The sequence below is a fragment of the Anomaloglossus baeobatrachus genome, unplaced genomic scaffold (genome assembly GCF_048569485.1).
Source record: "Anomaloglossus baeobatrachus isolate aAnoBae1 unplaced genomic scaffold, aAnoBae1.hap1 Scaffold_203, whole genome shotgun sequence".
In the NCBI taxonomy this organism is placed as follows: Eukaryota; Metazoa; Chordata; class Amphibia; order Anura; family Aromobatidae; genus Anomaloglossus; species Anomaloglossus baeobatrachus.
The window spans coordinates 135,216-155,738 of record NW_027441973.1 but is presented as its reverse complement, the minus strand read 5'-3'; the positions used below and the strand labels follow the sequence as shown (position 1 = coordinate 155,738).

Here is a 20,523-nt window from a genome sequence, read left to right as displayed (position 1 = left end):
GATAATAGAAGGGGCTAAGTGTGATAATATATTATGATGCACATAAAGTAAAAAGGTACACACCAGCAACGGCGGGTAGAAGAAGGCAGCCAGGACCGGCGGAAGTGGCCAGTATAGATAAATTAGAGACACTATTATTGTCCATTATTATTGACCATATCATGCAGACCGGAACAGTGGTCAAGAAACAACAACAATCGCGGCAGGGGTCATAACGGACAAGGAACAGGCCGTCAAATAGTCCAAGAGTACATAACCAGAGATGGCTATTGTAACACAAAGGGCCCAACCGGTGCCAAAGGAACCGGCGGGATGAGGGGTCATAGTCTCTGAAAAAGAAAATATTAAAAATTGAGAATAGGGAAGATCCAACGGTGGTAGGTCAATTGTAGAATAAGTCTCACGATGTAGTTCATGTATGAAAAAAAGAGTTTCCAGTAGAAGGTCTTCCAGGAGATGGTCCAAGTTACTTCACGGAGAACCATCATGTCAGGGTGAGATTTTGAAACCTGAAAGTTATAGAGGACCTAAGAATTGTAAAGAGATAGACTTTATAATCAGTGACATGATAGTGATCCACAGCAGATTTATCCCAGATAGCCTGTAAACAGGAGTTCTTCATTTAGACCGACAGGAGCAACAGTGTGAAGATGGAAAATCCATTTGGATTCTTGTTGCAAAAGCCATTTTTTGCAAGAGCCACCCTGCCCGTTGCCAACAAACCTCTGTAGACCAACCACCCGAATACCTCGTGTGCTCCCCTGGTAATGGATCAAAAAATGGTTAGCAACAGAGGTGATAAACTTGCCTTTTTTAAGGTCGGAAGCCGCCAGATTGATGTTGAAGAAGTGCTTCTGAATCCTTTTCTGGCATTCTTGGGTGGTTTGTCTCATGTAGACCTTATTCAAGGGGCATAAAAATCAATAGATCATGTTTTTAGTCTTACAGTTGGTGTAGTTGGCAAGGGCATGCTCTTTAGAGTCTTGAGGATTTAGGAAGACATTGGGAGTGGGGTGCATGAAACTGCACACGTTGCAGTCCCCACAAGGAAACGACCCTCTGAGAATAATACCCCGATGGAGTCTGGTCACTGGTCTAACGAAATGGCTCCTGGAGATAAGATCTTTTAAACTGGGTGCCCTGCGTGCCGTGATCTGGGGGGATGGACCAATAACATCAGAAGTCTGTATATCCGTGGTCAGGACTGACCACCGATTACGTAGGATGTTTTTAATTCTGTCCCACTGGTCGTTGAAGGTAGTGATGAATTTAACCTTATCATCACTCCGCCTGGGAGTAGCAACAACCAGAGAGGCCTGTGACTCAGAAGCCGCACCTTGGTAGGCTTTGGATAGAACCCTTTTGGGGTATCCGCGGGCACGAAATCTGTTGTAAGCAGATTTGACTCATGTCGGAAGTCACTATCCTCAGAACAGATGTGTCTGACACGGAGATACTGACCCACAGGCACCCCATTTTTGATGTGTAGCAGATGGAAACTGTCATATTCCAAGAGACTGTTGGTCGCTGTCTTCTTCCGGAGCAGATTAGTAGACAAACCGTCATCCTTCACTGAAACTTGTAGATCCAGATACGACACACTGACGCAAGAACTGTTTTGGGTCAAAAAGATATTGAAAGCATTATTATTACACGATGAGACGAAGGCCCCACATTCATCCTCTGTGCCAAGCCATATGAAAAAGATGTCATCTATATACCGACACCAGTGGCGCACCAGACTTTGAAACTGTTCAGATGGATAAACAACCGTGGCTTCCCACCACCCTAAAAACAGGTTGGCGAAGGCGGGCGCGCAACGAGCACCCCTCGCCACAACAGAGACTTGTCTGTAAAAGCCACTGTCAAAAAGAAAGTAAATGTGTTTAAGCACGTAATCCAAACAGTCAATAAGAATGGAATCCTGCATGCGGTCCGAGTGTCCCTGTGCATCCAGAAAATATGTGACCGCATGCATTCCCTCCTTGTGCCTAATGTTGGAATAGAGGGACTCCACTTCGCAGGTGACCAGGAGGGCAGCCCGCGATGGGAGTCTGACTTTCTTACAGATGTTGATGAAGTGGGAAGTGTCTTGAACAAATGAGGGTAGTCTGGTTACCAGGGGTTGGAGAAAAACGTCAATATAAATACAGACTTTTTCACACAAGCTGCCAATGCTAGACACAATAGGCCTTCCTGGTGGTAGGGGGGTGGACTGAATTTTCGGCAACATGTAAAAAGTGGGGATGGTGGGATTCTCAACCCACATGTAGTTCCTCTCGTCAGTGGAAGTGGAGATGATACCCACACAGTATTCTTCGTTAAGAAGGCGGTGCAATTTGATGGTAAAGGGGCCGGTCGGGTCAGAGGGCAATTTGCTGTAATAAGCAGTGTTTGAGAGTTGCCTATGGGCCACTTCGAGATAGAGCACCATAGGCCAGACCACCACGTTGCCCCCTTTGTCCGCCTCTTTAATGACAAATTTATTATTGTTCCGTAATTTGTCTATGGCTCTCTTTTCTGCTACCGTCAAATTGGGAGCCCGTGGGTTGCCTGGTGTTAGTTCCAAAAAGTCTGCCTTGACTAATTAAAAAAATAGCCCCACAGCTGGTACTATGGTGAAAGAAGGACTGGTACAGGATTTATTCTTAAAAAGGAACTTACCTCTACCCATGTTGTTGCTATTTTCCTGTAAAGGCCCCATCACACTAAGCAACATCGCTAGCAACATCGCTGCTAACGAACAACTTTTGTGACGTAACAGCGATGTTGCTAGTGATGTCGCTGTGTGTGACATCCAGCAACAACCTGGCCCCTGCTGTGAGGTCGCTAGTTGTTGCTGAATGTCCTGGGCCATTTTTTAGTTGTTGCTGTCCCGCTGTGAAGCACAGATCGCTGTGTGTGACAGCGAGACAGCAACAACTAAATGTGCAGGCAGCAGGAGCCGGCTTCTGCGGAGGCTGGTAACCACAGTAAACATCGGGTAACCAAGAAGCCCTGTCCTTGGTTACCCGATATTTACCTTCGTTACCAGCCTCCGCCGCTCTCACTGTCAGTGCCGGCTCCTGCTCTGTGCACATGTAGCTGCAGGACACATCGGGTTAATTAACCCGATGTGTGCTGTAGCTAGGAGAGCATGGAGCCAGCGCTAAGCATTGTGCGCTGCTCCCTGCTCTGTGCACATTTAGCTGCAGCACACATCGGGTAATTAACCCGATGTGTGCTGTAACTAGGAGAGCAAGGAGCCAGCGCTAAGCGGTGTGCGCTGCTCCCTGCTCTGTGCACATGTAGCTGCAGCACATATCGGGTAATTAACCCGATGTGTGCTGTAACTAGGAGAGCAGGGAGCCGGCGCTCAGTGTGCGCTGCTCCCTGCTCTCTGCACGTGTAGCTGCGTGCACTGGTAACCAAGGTAAATATCGGGTTGGTTACCCGATATTTACCTTAGTTACCAAGCGCAGCATCTTCCACGCGGCGCTGGGGGCTGGTCACTGGTTGCTGGTGAGCTCACCAGCAACTCGTGTAGCGACGCTCCAGCGATCCCTGCCAGGTCAGGTTGCTGGTGGGATCGCTGGAGCGTCGCAGTGTGACATCTCACCAGCAACCTCCTAGCAACTTACCAGCGATCCCTATCGTTGTTGGGATCGCTGGTAAGTTGTTTAGTGTGACTGGACCTTAAGAGTCCTAACAGATCACGGAATGCCTGCTGTTCATCTGGTCTTAAGGTGTCAATGACCTCGGGTTTTTTGTACATGACCTGAAAAATGAGCCGCCTACAAAACAAATAAAGATCCTTGATCAGAGTGAACTTATCCAGGCTAAGGGTAGGGGAGAATGTGAGCTCTCTTTTAAGAACAGACAGTTCATGCAAAGTCAATACATGATCAGAAAGGTTAATTACCTAGAGGGTATTGTCCGTAACCTGGGATCCGGTATCCAAAACGGTCCCTATAAGTGTTGCTTCGGTCTCGCACCCTGGCACCCTGTTTGTGTTGCAGTATATATTTCCGGTTCCTGGTAGTTCTTCTTACGAAGACCCCTGCCCCGGCCCCCTCGTCTGGTCCTGTGTCTGGGTTGCTGCCAGTTGTAGACAAAAAAAATCACTGGAGCTAGCATCTTTAGGGGTGGCATATCCTTGAAGATTAACCGGGTGGGTCCTAGTTGGTCTTGTCTGGTGAGTATTTCCCTTATGTTTCCATCTGAAAATGGTTTTGTTATCAAAGTCGGAACGATCCCTTTGATATTTCTTGCATTTCTTATCAATGATGTCCTGCTCGTAGCAGTCAACAGATTCCATAAGTTTATTCTGAAATGCTGAAACCAAATGTTTGGTCATCAAGCTTGCTGAGTTTGGCCTCCAAGACCTTTAGTCTTGGAGGCCAAACTTGATAGTCTTGGTGGTAGCAAGCAGTGTTCTGTCATGTTCCAAAAGCATATTGATAAGTATGTTGGAACATTTAAGGAGACCCTGCTCCCAGGTATCCTGAAACGCCACCGAGGGTTCCCAGGCCGGAAAAATAGAGACTCTCAAGCCACGGGGCACTATGCCAGCCATGAGGTACTCCTCAAGGCTGCGGATATTCCACCACAGCCTAACCCTGGTCTTGTGTGCGAAAAGAAGATCTGATGTAAGTATGGTAAATTCATCAGATCCATGTGAGGGTAAACTCCCTGTGAGGATAACACTGCCAGATTGGGCCCGCCAAGCCGCCTCCCGAGCATCCCAATCCATGATACCAGGAAAGAACCAACGCTCATACAGTGGTGACAAATATATTATTCAATTCCAAAAAGTGCCTCAATAAGCACTGTGCAGCTCCCAGAAAGGCAACCCCAAAGAAGGAGCCAAAAAACTGCAGGGAAAATAGGGATAGGGAGCGCACCACAATTGGAGAGTGACTTATAAAGGGGTGCTACAAGTGCAACAAGGAGCACACTGTGAAGCAAAGAGAAAAAAGATGTTGCACATAAATGAGCACAACCCAAGATAGAAATATAAATAGAAAACCTTTATTGAACAATAGTTAAAAACAGTTAAAAAGCAAGGCTGAACAGCCAGTGACCCAAAGTAAAAGGTAACCCCATGTGGTAATAAATACAAAAATACAGCCAATTCCTGCAACTCTTGAACCCCCCAGAAAAGGGTCATGCAACAGTACAAAGAGCGCAATGGTACATTCTTGTAACAATAGCAAGGACAGTTAAAAGCACACACCAAAAGAGTCCCTGTCTGCTCTATAAGAAATATATATATACAATCCTAATAGTGATACTAGCAAATAAAGTACAATCACAATAATAGGAGAGCGAACAGTAAGTATAGCCAAGGGGGCTAATGGGGGAAGGGTGAGAGTGAAGAAGCCCTACCAGATGGCTCCACCGGAGTAAGTACAGTGGCGAGGAATCCACGCAGTGGTGGATCGAGGAGGGACAAGGATGGAAGCGCAGGTGCCAGAGGCAGGAAACCTGAGGAGGGTGAGTGGCTGTTTGGAAAGGTAGAAGTAGGCGCAACCAACACACGAGAGTAAGAACCGTCTGGACCTTCCTGAGCACAGCTTGGGATAACACCTAGCACTGACAACTGGAGTTAGTGTTTCTCTCTCTTCGTGGACCTGTGGCTTGGAGCAGGAGGCTCAGCCCGGGTTCCGGACAGCAGCTGAGGGATACTTCATTAACTGACTTGCACTGGCACCGTCGGTGACCGCTGACGGATCCGGGATCGGCAGGAGCCCATCGCTGCAGAGATCAGCACTCTGGGGCAGTGCTTGAACAACCTGTGAGTAAAGAGACTTGGAACCGCAGCTCCTGCCTCTGCCTCTCCTTTAACCAGTACCGACGCTCAGTGCTGTGGTGCCAGCGGGGACTACCACCACCCTCGTCCTACGCCATTCCCCTTGGGTAATCCCGCTCCGCCTGTGGGGAGCGACATCATCCCGGCTGCACTTAACATCTGCCCATATATGGATCACCTATTATATACTGGTTGGGAACCTTTTTCAACTGGGGTCCATTCTCCGCGGTGTTTGCCTTTTTTTTTTCCCAAAAGGGTAAAATAATAAAAAAAACCTTTGCTCTCTGATACAACCTTGATGATGCGACTTTTATGCATTTAGTATACTTACTATACATCATAGTTATATAACCCTGATAATGGATTGTGGTATATTGCATATAAGACATTAATATGCGAGATGTTTTTTGAATATGTTTTAATGATTATGGATAATTGATTGTTATATTCATCTTTTGTCACCTTATATTGGGAGTATTCATATCTCTGTTTTAAAAATATGTATGTTATGTCATTTATGTTTTATGTTGTCTACACTGGCTGTTTTTTCCTCTTACTTTGTTTTGATTCTCCTACCATTACCATATCAGGAGCTGCCTTGGAGCATTGCACGCGTGTTTCTGATTTTTGGAGGAGGGAGAACTCAACAAAAGGAAGCTGGTTGCATTCAAAGTCAGAACATGATTAAGACCTGAGGCGTCGAAACGCGTTGTTCTGCTGTCATCCGACTGATATGCTGTACCTGCTGGAATTTTAATATGCATTGGCACAATAAAATGGATTTTTAATTTTCACCTTCCTGGCGCTGGAACTCTTTTCCTTTTCTATTATTGATTGACTGCCAAGTCAAATCCGTGCGCAGGATCTGGTACACACCAGCAAGGCAGTATGGGGAGCTGGATTACCCCCTTTCCCTCTGCAGTCCAAAATTTTGGAACGTTTCACGGATTTCAAAGCAAGGCACACGGCATCTACTGATGGGGTAAAAACCCTGTTCGTGACGCCAGGTTTTGTGTTGTCGCGGACAGGTGCTGCCTCTGCTGCGGCAACCGGGCCTGCTCGAGTGGCGCTTGGGTCCGGGATCGTGTCTGGGGCTCGAGTGGTGACCGGACCCGGGGCTCGCGCAACCGCCCATCCACACACACAGTGAAAGAGGGGGTATTTACAGGGGAGATTGTCGGTGACACCACCCGTGGGTTGCGGTGATGGGATGGTGGCACCGCCGCTGTCTCTCAGGGCCGCCGTCCGGGGCCGATCATGTAGGGGGCAGCAAGGTGGTTCCCCCTCCACGAGTAGGGGTTGTCTGTAGTCCTGGGGCCAGGTGTGGGTAAGAAGCAGGGCTGGGGAGTTGTCGGCAGGTTGGACCGGGTGACACCGGTGTACTCACAATTATGAATGATCCACACAGAGTACGTACTGTAAACCAAGGCCGGATGCCGGTTGCCTCTGGAGGGGTGTGCTGGTCCCGAAAACAGGGGTTGACAATGTAGGGGCCCTTCCTCCTGCACTTGTGTCTTTTGGTGTGTGGATTAACCCCGCTTGGAATGAGAAAAATCCGCTCCCCTGCATCTTTGGACGCAGAGGGAGCTGTTGCCCGCAGACGCTGACCCGTGGGACTTCAGTGGGTTCTTGGCAGACACCCTGTCTCCCGTGTTGGGCTTCCGGGCTGCCGGTCTGCTCTATCTGGGCTTCTCTCCTCGGGAACAAGGCCTGGTACCTTGTCCTGCTGGTCAATTAACAAGGGGCTTGAAGCTTGCCTCGTCCTAGGGTCCAGGTACCCCGCCCGTGCACGGTCTCTGGACCAGATTCCCTCCGTCGGTACTGGCGGGCTACGACCCTGCCCCGGTCCACTTCGGGTTTCCCGCGACCAAGACGCGGTCTCCTATGGCCCTACAGAGCCGTCTGCCACCTAGTCGGTCCTCCCGTGATCCCAGGGCTCCAACCCTGACCCCACTGCACTCTGACTTCCACTCAACTCCAACCTCCACACTTCACCGACTGAGCTTCCAAACTCCACTGACTGACTGACTGTTCCCACCCCCTGTCACCTCAAGACCCCTAGGTGGGCGTTCCCATCCGCCTGGTCCCGCCAACTGGTTTGTCCAGTGAGTCATGGGGGGGCGACTAGAATTTGTGGCTGATGTTCCCCTGTGTGTGTGATGTGTGGTGTTAACACCCAAGGAGGAGGAGATTCCTGTACCCCTTGGTGGGGGGGGGTACAGTCATCGGTGACTACCTGGTTTTGCCAGGGCGTCACATATTACCTGTTTGAAAGTAACGCCAATCACCCTTACTGTAGTACAGCACTTTAATTGTGACCAGATGATTCTCAAAAACTGCAATATCGCTAAAGCTTACTAGCTGACTCTCGGGGATGCTCAGGGCTGTGTGGATGCTTTTAGCGTGGCTCAATAAAACGACGTCACTGACGTCTGTGTCAGCCATCAGTGCACACACACTAACAGCAAAACACAGATTTGTGCTGTAGTTGTTAAAGTCGTATAGCCAGCGTCTCTTTTGTTTAATGATCTGGCTGCTCGCTATAGATTTCAACCATCTTTTCACACACCCGCGTCTGTTTTTAATAATTGTCACGAGTAATTTCAGGGAATTGGATGCTATGCATTCTGCATTACTTTGCAGAACACGAGCAACAGAATTTAAAAATGATTCAGAACTAAAATCCTCCCGTGTTTGTTTTGTAGTGAAAATAGAGTCTAAGGCAGGGTTCCCCAACTCCAGTCCTCGAGGGCCGCCAACAGTGCATGTTTTCAGGATTTCCTTAGCATTGCATGGGTGTTGGAATCATCAACTGTGCAGGTGATTAAATTATCACCTGTGCAATACTAAGGAAATCCTGAAAACATGCACTGTTGGCGGCCCTTGAGGACTGGAATTGGGGACCCATGGTCTAAGGTGTCACTGCCTTCAAGTCTTAACTGAACAAAGTCACCAAGCTCAATGTCTCTGATGATTCTGTCCAGTAATGATTGAATGGAATCATGGACAACATTCAGGGCCTCTACAAATGAATGTATTTCGCTCTAAATTTACAAATTTAAAATGACCGCTATGCATGCGTGTGTTGAAATTGCGGAGCTGTCTTTCATGGTGATAAAAATAGTGTAAAACGACAGGATTACCAGTGACCCATACATTATCGCTACTAGCATTAACGCCCTGTACATTACTACCTTCAGCATTATCAGCAACATCACCAGCGCCAACATGGTCATGTACATTTTCAGCATGTGTTTCAATATATGAGTCGCTTTGTGAACTTGGAAACGCAATGTTGCTGTCATCTACAGCTATATTTTGGGATGGTAAAGACTGGTTTGGGTGGTTTATCGGGGCCTGTGGATCTTGTGTAGTTATTGTGGCCTCTTTGCACCTTCTCTCAGCTAGTGAGTGTCTAGCATTCATTAATAGCTTTACAGCTCGTTTTATAACTCTAGACCTATTAGACCTATGTAACGTAATTTTAGGCAATTTATGCATTCCATATCCAACAATTTTTAGTCAAATCGATTTATTTGAATCATCAGATGGTACATCTCCATACTGCTTTGTGAAAGCATGTAGCTCGGCAACATTTTCACGTGTTGGGGGTGCTGATAATAACCTATCATAGGTATCACAGAAAAAAATCTGGCAACGTACATTTCTGTATTCAACGTACTTTGCCGCCATTTTAATTTCTTCTCCGTACCAACCAATGGAACCTATGCATGTTTCCGCTGCGTTAAGTTTTTGTTTTTTACTTTTACTATGTCCTGAACGTCGCCTCTTCAAGGGCTTCACAATATTAAAATCATGACGCACAGTCTTACCATCAGCTAACTGGTCGATTTCTCTATCGAGTGCTTCCCGATCCGCTTGAGTCTTGCGAGTTGTTGGTATGCTCTGTGTTGTTGGCGCAACACATTCTGCTTGTATCAGGTCAATCGTGGTTGTGCTCTGTGTTATTGTGGGTTATGGTGTTGTTGTGTGGCGCCCCAGGACCTGGTCGCCACAACAGCATTGCCCTCCCAAAAGGGTTAATGCTGAGCCTGGAGGTAATTGGGAGATCTATTGGCCAGTAAGTTAACACTCAACACAGTTCTCCCTCCGGCCAGCAGGGGGAGCTCTGAACCTGGAACTTCAGGGAGCATTCCTTAAGTCTGGCTGGAAGGAGGAAGTGGTGGTTAGTCTGGAGACAGAAGTGAAAGAGTGCAGACGCAGAGTAGTGCTGCCTTGTAAACTGGGGCCTAGAGCTGGAATAGCTTGGCCCAGTGAAGCAAGGGGAGCAGAGAGGCACAGCAGGGACTCGGACATCGGAGTCTGTAGTTGCCAGGGCATAAAATCCATCCCTGGTAGCTGAATCCGGAGGGCAGGAGAGCTGTAAGCCCCCTGTCCCAGAAGCAATCTGAAGGTACAGCTGCATCCCAAGGGCCCGGTGTAGACTCCAGCAGAGAAGCACCAGAGAGGGCCTGCGCAGTCTACCACACAGAAAAGGGGACGAACAACAAGTCCCAGCAGCAAGAGGGCAATTGCAAACCCAAAGTGCAGTGTCCTAACACAGCAGAGAAAGATTAAGGAGTAGGCCTCATACTCAACTGGCCAAAGATCACCCCAGGCACTTCCAGGCCGGCCGGACCATCTTTACCATCTGTGACGGTCTCCCTGGACTAAGTTTCTGCCGAGTAAAAGAGGAGAAGGTAAAGAGACTACTGTTTGTGCCTGTTTCTTTCATTGCTTGTCGGCCCTGCACCGTGTTAGTCACGCAGCACCATAGACTTCCACAAACACCAACCGTGCCCCGGGCATTGCTCCACCTGTGGGGAGCAGTACTACCATTGCTGCCATAACATCATCCCGGTGGCCTCACACAGCAGCGGCGGCTTAATAGCCGCATACCACAGGTGGCGTCACGAACACAAACTTTAATTCAAGCCACATATTCAACTGACACCCACCAGGGCCACGGAGCCGGGCCCAGCCACCACTGACTACCACCGGACTAGTCCGGCACCGGGTGTCCCATAGCCCTGGGGTGGGCGAGTCAACTTTGGCGTCACGAACAGGATTTCGTGCCCGGTCACACCGGGTACTGTGCGCCTGAAGAACTGTGTAAAAGACTGTGTACTGGTTGTAAATTGCCGCCGCCATTAGCCGCGCCGAGCGCAGGAAGAAGGGGGGCGTGCCTGACAAAGAGCGCGAAGGGAGCGCGCCATCAGAGCAGAGCGCTGTTAACCCCGCACGACCCGGAAGAAAATTTGAAAAGTGAACGGAGCCTGGTAAGGTTCACTAAGGGGGAGGAAGATGTCCGACTCCGAGGGAGAGCAGGTGGCTGCCATCGCCCAGGGCGCCGCAGCACCGGCCGAAGTAGTCCCAGTCGCCGTCGCCCCAGCCCCCACTGTAGCGCCGGTAATGCCGATCACCATGCCGTACATACCAGGAGCAGAATGGCTGCCGCAGTACTCCGGGGAGTCCCATACCTTGAGTGACTTCAGAGAAAGCCTGCACAGCTTGTTCCGGGTGTATCCGCTGACTGAGAGCCAGAAGGTGGGCATAGTAATGGGGCAGCTAGCCGGCGCAGCCCAGCGTGAAGCGAAGTCCTGGCCTGATACAGATAAAGGGACAGCAGCCCAGATACTGGCCAAGCTAAAGAGTACTTTTGACACCCGCACCGCAGCAGAGATAAAGATGAGATTCTTTGGGTGCAAACAGCGGGCCACAGACAGCATAAGGAACTATGCCTTAAACTTGCAGGAGGCCCTGAAAGCAGTTAAACAGGTGGACCCAGAGAGTGTACGTGAAGAAGACAAACTCCTAACTGAGCAGTTCATAGAGGGGCTCCTGTCAGATGCCCACAGGACCCAGCTGCGTATCATGGTCCTGCAGAACCCTGCTCTGGACTTTGCCAAGTTTAAGGACCAGGCCATCAGGGTACTGAGAGAATCTACACCGAATGACCCAGTACCCCTCCGGCCTCTTGCTATCACGTACCCTGGGGTGGTGCCTGCAACACGAGCCACTGCAGGGGCTGAGGCGCAGTCCCTGGATAAGGATCCCACTGCAGAGCTCAGACAGCAGGTCCAGGAGCTGACCAAGACTGTAGCTGCCCTTGCCAAGACCGTGCAGTCTCTACAAATGACCCCCTCGCCTGCAAAAATCGAGTTGGCCTCCAGCCCAGAAGACGTCCCATGGATGCGACAGAGGAGGATTCCGCCGACCCGAGGCAGAGACACAGACCGGTATGATTCAACAGGACAACCGATCTGCCGCCACTGCAACCAGGCGGGCCACATTGCACGACGCTGTCCTTTAAACGGGCCGAGCCTGGGGCCAGGAGCCAACCCCCAGGTGTAAGGAAGCCCGGCTCAAACCCCAGCCGCAGCAAGTATGTGGGAGGACGCCCGGTCCTTCCCATTGTGCTGGATGGGATCCCTTTGAATGCCCTCCTGGATACGGGGTCCCAGGTAACAACCATCCCCCACAAACTGTACAAAAGATATTGGGCTGATTCAGACATTGACCATGGCCCAGATGATGATTTAACGATTGTGGCCAGTAATGGTCAGCCCTTACCTCAAATTGGGTACAAAGAAGTAACCATTAAAGTGGGGCGGGTGGAATTGCCATGTCAGGGGATGATAATTGTAGATATAGATCGCAAAGAATCTGACCCACTGCTAACCATTGGTACAAATGTGATAGAAAATTGTATTGCCGAAGTGATAATTTTGTTGCAACAGGCGTCTGAAACTGCCAGCTCCGGGCAGCAGCGTGCCCTACAGAGGGAGATCAGAGCCCTGATGAGGAGGCAGCAAGTAGAGCTAGCCGGAGGAGAAATTGGCAGTGTGAGGGTAAGTGACCCCCTCCCCATTGTAATACCCCCAAGAAGTGAAATGTTGATATGGTGTCGGGCAGCAATAGGCCTCAAGGGTCAGGATTACCATGCCTTGGTAGAACCAGTGTATTCAGACAGTAGGCCTGGAGTCCTGATAGCCAGAGGGGTAGCGGACGTCCGCAAGGGGAGAGTGCCCGTCCGTGTCCAGAATTGTGGGGAGGAGGAGGCCAAATTGCCCCGGTACGCCACTGTAGCAAAACTGTACACTGTCAGTAACAATACCATTAAAGCAGTGGAACCCTTGATCCCGTCCGACCAGGCGGAAGACAATGGCTCCAAGGGGCAGCCGGAAGACTGGTGCCAAAAATTACATGTAGGCACCGACTCCACCCCCTCGCACCAAAAGCATGGGGTTTACCGGGTGGTACAGGAGTACGAGCGGGTCTTCAGCAAACACCCCCTAGATTTTGGGCAGGTGAAAGGGGTTAAACATCAAATCCCCACGGGTGATCATCATCCCATTAAAGAGAGATACCGCCCTGTACCCCCCGCACAGTATCAGTGTGCCAAGGAAATGTTACGGGAAATGAAGGAGGCTGGGGTTATCAGAGATAGTTGTAGCCCCTGGGCAGCTCCACTAGTGCTCGTAAAGAAAAAAGATGGTACAATGAGAATGTGTGTAGATTACAGGCAAATTAACCGCATTACACATAAAGATGCTTATCCACTGCCCAGAATAGAGGAGTCACTAACAGCCTTAAAGTCAGCTAACTATTTCTCCACCTTGGATCTCACCAGTGGGTATTGGCAGGTTCCCGTGGCAGAGGCGGACAAGGAGAAGACTGCATTCACGACACCAATGGGCCTCTGTGAGTTCAATTGTATGCCATTCGGGCTCTGCAACGCCCCAGGGACATTCCAAAGGTTGATGGAGTGCTGCTTGGGCCACCACAACTTTGAAACCGTGCTGTTGTACCTGGATGACGTAATAGTCTACTCCAAGACTTATGAGGACCACCTGAAGCACTTAGCAGAAGTGTTTGAATCCTTGTCGAAATATGGCCTGAAGATCAAGCCGTCCAAATGTCACCTCTTGAAGCCAAAGGTACAGTACCTGGGTCATGTGGTCAGCGCAGAAGGTGTGGCACCTGATCCGGAGAAAGTCACTGTAATCAAGGACTGGCCAAGACCCACCACAGTGAAGGAGGTGCGGCAGTTCCTTGGACTGGTGGGCTACTACCGAAGGTTCATTGATGGTTTCACCAAGATAGCAGCGCCCCTTCAAGATCTCCTGGTGGGCCAGCCAAAGCAGGCTAAGAAGCAGAGCCCTCCATTTGAATGGAGCAGCCAACTGGAAACATCCTTTGTCCGGCTGAAAGGGGCTTTCACGGGAGAAGAAATTCTGGCCTACCCTGACTACAGCCAACCGTTTGTACTGTATACAGACGCCAGCAACGTGGGACTGGGAGCAGTTCTGTCCCAGGTACAGGGAGGCAGAGAGAGGGTGATAGCGTACGCCAGTAGGAAGCTTCGGCCCACAGAAAGGAATCCAGAAAACTACAGTTCCTTCAAGCTGGAGTTCCTCGCTATTGTTTGGGCAGTGACTGAACGCTTCAAGCACTATCTGGCATCGGCCAAGTTCACCATCTTCACGGACAACAATCCGTTGACACACCTGGCAACAGCCAAGTTAGGTGCGATGGAACAGCGATGGATGGCCCGGCTGTCTAACTTTGACTTTACCATCAAGTATCGGGCTGGCAAGAAGAATAACAATGCTGATGCGCTGTCCAGAATGCCTCACTTGCCCGAGTCTGGAGAAGACATGGATGAACTCGAAGAGATAGAGTTACCGGCTTTCCATCACCAAGGTGTGTCCCAGTGTGAGCATGCTGTGGGAGTGAAGCGCTCAAGCCAGCACGGGGTCTCGGTCAACCCCTTACTCCACCATAATTGGGAAGAAACACAGAACGGTGACCCGGCCGTGCGATTGGTCAAAGAGAAGCTAGCGCAAGCTGAGACCCATCTTGGCCCAGACGCTCCAGAGGAAGCCCAGCAGCTGTGGAAGGAGAGGGGACGACTGTTCACCTACCAAGGCAAGCTCTGCAAGAGATATGTCAACTATCGAACAAATGAACTTGTCTGGCAGATAGTGGTTCCGCAGAGAGATGCTCCAATGGTCCTAGCAGCGTATCATGATAACGCAGGACACTTCGGGTGGAAGAAGTTGGAGGCCCTACTCCGTGATCGGTTCTATTGGGTGCACATGAGAAAGATGATCGAGAAGTGGTGCCGAGACTGTGGCCCGTGTAACCTGAGGCGGAAAGACGATGCCAGCCAAAGGTCTCCCTTGCAGCCAATTGTCACAAAGCAGCCCCTGGAGTTGGTGGCCCTGGACCACGTGAAGTTAACACCAAGCCGGTCAGGCTATGTGTACGCCCTCACCATTGTGGACCATTACTCTCGTTTCCTGGTAGTAGTGCCTGTGAAGGACCAGACAGCCAGGACAGCAGCTAGAGCGTTCCAGGCATCCTTTTGCCGACCTCACGGCTATCCGGAAAGGGTACTGACTGATCAGGGTCCTGCATTCGAGGCTGAAGTGTTCCAAGAGTTCTGTAACATGTACGGTTGTAAGAAAATCCGAACCACACCGTACCACCCCCAAACCAATGGACTGTGCGAGAAAATGAACCATGTGGTTATTGATATGCTGAAGACCCTACCGCTGGAGGAAAGGAACCAATGGCCAGAAAAGTTGCCAGATCTGGTAGACCTGTACAACCACATCCCAGTGAATTCGACCAACTGCAGCCCCGCTTACCTGATGCGAGCCAGACCAGGCAAGTTGCCTGTAGACTTTGAGATGGGGACTGTGTCACCTGAGGCGGTTCAAGAAATAGAGGATTGGGATACAGAACGGCAGCAGCGGTACCGTAAGGTCCAGGAGTGCGTAGAGAGGAGCCTGTCTCAAGCAAGAACGAGACAAGAACAGCATTACAATCAAACAGCCCCAGCAACTCCCTTAGCACCTGGAGAACAAGTCCTCAAGAAGAAGCGGAAGGCGCATAAATTGGATGATCAGTGGGAAAGCGAGCCCTACACCATTATCCCCTCCAACTTTGACAATAGTAAGGTATGCCTCATAAGCAAAGATGAAGGCAAGACCTATCAAGCAATTTCCCGAGACCGCCTGAAAGCGTGCCCTGAACGGTGCAGAATCCAAAGAGAAATGGAAGGAGTACAAGGAAGTCCCCAAAGTCAAGAGAAAGAAGGGGAGATGATTCAAACCATCCTTGGAAAGTTCCCCAAAACTTGGACCCGAATAAACAATGCCATAGTGGTACCAGTTTTGACGTTTCCGCAGTTGGTCGAGCCAGAAACGGAAAAGGTTCCGGATCCACCTAAAGAATCGTCCGCTCCAGCACGAGATGACACGCCAGCAGTGGAACAGGAGGATCAACCCCCTGTCAGTGGTGAACCTGTCATACCCTTGGCGACTCTTAGATTACAAAGGCAACCATCACGCTTACCTATGGGGGTTAGGCCCACCTGTAGCGCTGAGATAGAAGACGCACCACGTAGTCAGGGGCAAACACCAGAGCTACGTAGGTCCCAGCGCAGCACTCGGGGACAACCCCCTCTAAGGTATAGGGAGTCAACTGTATAAGGGAAAGAGTACTTATTAGAATGTAAATAGTTATGCAAAATGTCTGTCATGTTGTGTACAAAATGTTTTCTTTTTCTTTGATTGCGAAAATGGACAATTGGGCCACTGGACTATGGGTGGCCAACACCTAAATTGTTCATAGTTAGCACCAGTGTGCTCAACACCCCTGAAGAAAAACCCGTCCGGCGTGCATAGAGTGGGGTCATCAATGCTCTGACGCACGCCCAGAGCCTACGTTGGGGGTTTGAACGCGGCGGGTCCCCCATGGAGCAGTGTAATGGACACCCGGCAGGGAGCCACACTGGACTCTTATAGTAATGTTTAAGGTTGTAACGTTAAAGTATTTGCGCCTCCCATAATGGGATGAAATGTTCTAACATGTCATGTTTGTTTCTACAGTCCGGGAGTACTGAATTTAACTAAGGGGGAGTGTGGCGCCCCAGGACCTGGTCGCCACAACAGCATTGCCCTCCCAAAAGGGTTAATGCTGAGCCTGGAGGTAATTGGGAGATCTATTGGCCAGTAAGTTAACACTCAACACAGTTCTCCCTCCGGCCAGCAGAGGGAGCTCTGAACCTGGAACTTCAGGGAGCATTCCTTAAGTCTGGCTGGAAGGAGGAAGTGGTGGTTAGTCTGGAGACAGAAGTGAAAGAGTGCAGACGCAGAGTAGTGCTGCCTTGTAAACTGGGGCCTAGAGCTGGAATAGCTTGGCCCAGTGAAGCAAGGGGAGCAGAGAGGCACAGCAGGGACTCGGACATCGGAGTCTGTAGTTGCCAGGGCATAAAATCCATCCCTGGTAGCTGAATCCGGAGGGCAGGAGAGCTGTAAGCCCCCTGTCCCAGAAGCAATCTGAAGGTACAGCTGCATCCCAAGGGCCCGGTGTAGACTCCAGCAGAGAAGCACCAGAGAGGGCCTGCGCAGTCTACCACACAGAAAAGGGGACGAACAACAAGTCCCAGCAGCAAGAGGGCAATTGCAAACCCAAAGTGCAGTGTCCTAACACAGCAGAGAAAGATTAAGGAGTAGGCCTCATACTCAACTGGCCAAAGATCACCCCAGGCACTTCCAGGCCGGCCGGACCATCTTTACCATCTGTGACGGTCTCCCTGGACTAAGTTTCTGCCGAGTAAAAGAGGAGAAGGTAAAGAGACTACTGTTTGTGCCTGTTTCTTTCATTGCTTGTCGGCCCTGCACCGTGTTAGTCACGCAGCACCATAGACTTCCACAAACACCAACCGTGCCCCGGGCATTGCTCCACCTGTGGGGAGCAGTACTACCATTGCTGCCATAACATCATCCCGGTGGCCTCACACAGCAGCGGCGGCTTAATAGCCGCATACCACAGGTGGCGTCACGAACACAAACTTTAATTCAAGCCACATATTCAACTGACACCCACCAGGGCCACGGAGCCGGGCCCAGCCACCACTGACTACCACCGGACTAGTCCGGCACCGGGTGTCCCATAGCCCTGGGGTGGGCGAGTCAGTTGCGGTCTTGATTAAGCGTTGCTCGAATTTACGGGGCATCGGTATTGGACATGTCTTTTCACGATGTTTGGCTGGCACAGCGCTTCCTTCTTGTCCTTCCACACAAAGCGGTGATAGAGGATGTGTTCACACACTCCTGTTAGTCGCGTTTACTTCGACTCGCACTGTAGTACTGTTAGCATCATGCTCCGCTAGTGGTTGTAGAACCGCACTAGCTGTTTTTTTCTGGACAGCGTGTGTAGCTAAAAGAAAAGTTATAGTTGTGTCAGAAACATGTGAAACAATGTGAAGATTGCATGTATAAAGACTGTATACACAAATATCTAAATACATACTTACAGCTGTGAGGCGGTGAAGTGATAGTCGATGTCACCATATTAGTTGCTGCAGCAGCGGCTGCTGTTGTGGGAATACTTGCTTTCCTAGGTTAGGTGGGTGTATTTTCTTTTGAAAATAAGCTTTTCTTCCACATCAGTTTATGGTCTATGAATAAAATATATAACCATTAGTCTGTGGCAAAAATTCATTTCTTTTGCTCACGACCATTACTGAGTACTCATTACATTTTCTATTCGCTGGGATCAGGTGTAGTGGCGTGCCACGTTTTTTAGCTGGTGTAGGAGTCTGATGGGTGCCAGTCCCGTAGTCCGGATGCAAAACATCTGTATAAAATTTACTATGTATGTATGTATGTATGTATGTATGTATGTATGTATGTATGTACGTATGTATATATATATATATATATATATATATATATATATACACATACATACATACATACATACATATACACACACATATATATATATACATATACACACACACATACATACATATATATATATACACATATATATATATATATGTTTATATTATATACATACATATATATATATATATATATATATATATATATATATATATATATACATATACATACATATACACATACATGCATACATACATACATACATACAACTTACCAGCGATAGCCTGTAGTAAATTAATATTGCTTGTAGCAGCACTAGAATTAGCACCAGTCCGTGCCCCTGCCACCATCATGTTGCTGGCATCATACTCCATAGCGCTTAATAACATAGGGTCAAGATCAAAATCCATAAAGTCATCTTAAGAAAGGAAGAAATAATATAAAAATAATATTCAAAGCAAACGCGACAGATGCATAATGAATTAGTATTTACTCCACCACACATATATAAATATATAGCTATATATGCAGCTTACCGCACATAGTCTGCTGTAAATTAGTCCCGCTTGCTCACAGACTAGTATTAGCATCAGTTACCACCGCTGCACCCGCATCAGCACCAACATCATCACTCATAGCACGTAAAAATACATCGGAAACACTGCAGTCCATAAAGTGTCCTCTTAAACAAGAAAGAGATACATATAAAAGTAGTATACTATGCAATTTTTCAACCAGGATGATGTAACATTTACAGTTCTATTCAGAATAATACATACCAAATTGTTGGGCATTGGGAAGGCTATCATCAAATTCATCCATAAAATATTGAACTTCCATCTAAAATATTAAGCCTGTGTGAATTTTCCATAGTATTTCATGCAAATCTATACCAAAGGACAAATAGACTTGATATGCTATATAATAAACATTATATATCTATAATGTTGACGTTGTACCTATGCAATATATTAGACAGTTGGATTAAATAGATCCAAATGTTGTTCTATATCATCTAAATTATTACCAATTACATAACTAGTGTAATGTTAAACACACCAAACATCAAACCACTAGAAACCATACTATGGGATGATAATTAAATAATGTAGGAGAACACAAACACCCTCAGACAGTATAAACAATTGTGCAAATTAAATGAGAACAATTATTAACTAATATATTGAATATATGACTAAATTATAAATAAACTACATTTTACGTGCTACGAATTACAACTACTACTGTAAATATAAATACTATAGAAAAAGAAAGTCCAGCTCACCGTGCTGCCTTGCTGAAATAATCCAACTCCTGCGCAAGGAAATGGTTTGGCAACCAATCAATATGGAAGAGAAAAAAGGAGTATATCCAGCGCCAGGAGGGAGAATTAAAAGTCCATTTTATTAGAGTAAATTAATCACAAAAAGTCCAGCAAGAAGAGGCATAAGTCGCATGACCAACAGAACAACGCGTTTCGACGTTATGTCTTACTCATGTTCTGGTAGCAAATGCATTCAGCTTCCCTTTGTCCAAACTCTCCGCTTCCTACAATCAGACACACATGTGTTAGTTACTCAGGGCAACTCCCAACAAAATAGTTGTAGGATATCCAGCAGAGAGGAAAGAAAAAGGGAAGACTGGAGTGGATAAAAACATACAATGACACACATGTTAAAATATAAAAATCAAGACAACAATCTTTACAAAATAGTGGGAGAACAGGATGTATATGTGCTCCTTAATTCTACACATATTACATATAATAAATAGCCATTTTATATTTAGGCAATAGACATATAAATATTAAATCAATAGAGAACATATCAATAGTACAATCCAAGAATTAAGATTAAATAGAATAACATGTATAAATGTCATTATAAAGTTCTCCATAAATATAAGTCAGAGACAGAACACAAGTCAAATGCATATGAATCACATCGAATAAAAATTTGTTATAAAAATGATCCAGAATAGATAAATCTATAACCTCTGGAAACATAAATACATCTACAATTCCATTGT

At 48.0% G+C, this 20,523-nt stretch overlaps 1 long non-coding RNA gene across 1 annotated transcript; it reads right to left on the bottom strand.

Moving 5' to 3' along the window:
• Positions 1–18,786: 18,786 nt before the first annotated feature.
• Positions 18,787–20,155, bottom strand: LOC142261045 (uncharacterized). The gene is made up of 4 exons (XR_012728842.1): positions 19,781–20,155; positions 19,275–19,335; positions 19,032–19,177; positions 18,787–18,913 (listed from the first exon to the last, which is right to left on the bottom strand). It is a non-coding gene; the product is annotated as an uncharacterized LOC142261045 (long non-coding RNA).
• Positions 20,156–20,523: the final 368 nt, after the last annotated feature.